Genomic DNA, 606 nt, shown 5'->3' on the forward strand with positions numbered 1-606 from the left:
TAGGCAATTTTCATTGCCATCTTCTTTAGTTTCCTCTTTGTTTTTGTTCTCCCTCTTCAACTTCCTGCAGAACTTCTTTGTGTGCCCTTTCATGCCACAATGATAGCACTCAATATCCTTAAGTCTGCCTCTGGATTTTCTCCTATTTTGTTCTCTATTTTGAGAACCACGAGTTTTGTTTCTCCCCCTGGAGCTAGTTATCAGGACATCCGACGAAAAAGAACCTTGAGATTTTTTTCTCATCTCTTCGTTCAAGACACTACTCTTGGCAGAATCCATTGAGATCACACCATCCGGAGCAGAATTTGACAATGAAGTTCTAAATGTTTCCCAAGAGTCTGGTAGGGAACCAAGTAGAAGCAAGCCTTGAATTTCTTCATCAAATTTAATGCCCATAGCACATAATTGATTCATGATACCCTGAAAATTATTCAGATGGTCTATCATCAGAGAACCATCATGATACTTTAAACTCAACATTTGCTTTATCAAGAACATTTTATTGTTGCCAGTTTTCCGAGCATACAAACTTTCAAGATGCTCCCATAGGGTTCGAGCATATGTCTCCCCAGAATTATGGTTCAACACATTATCATCAACCCATTG

The sequence above is a fragment of the Solanum tuberosum genome, unplaced genomic scaffold (genome assembly GCF_000226075.1).
Source record: "Solanum tuberosum cultivar DM 1-3 516 R44 unplaced genomic scaffold, SolTub_3.0 scf00086, whole genome shotgun sequence".
In the NCBI taxonomy this organism is placed as follows: Eukaryota; Viridiplantae; Streptophyta; class Magnoliopsida; order Solanales; family Solanaceae; genus Solanum; species Solanum tuberosum.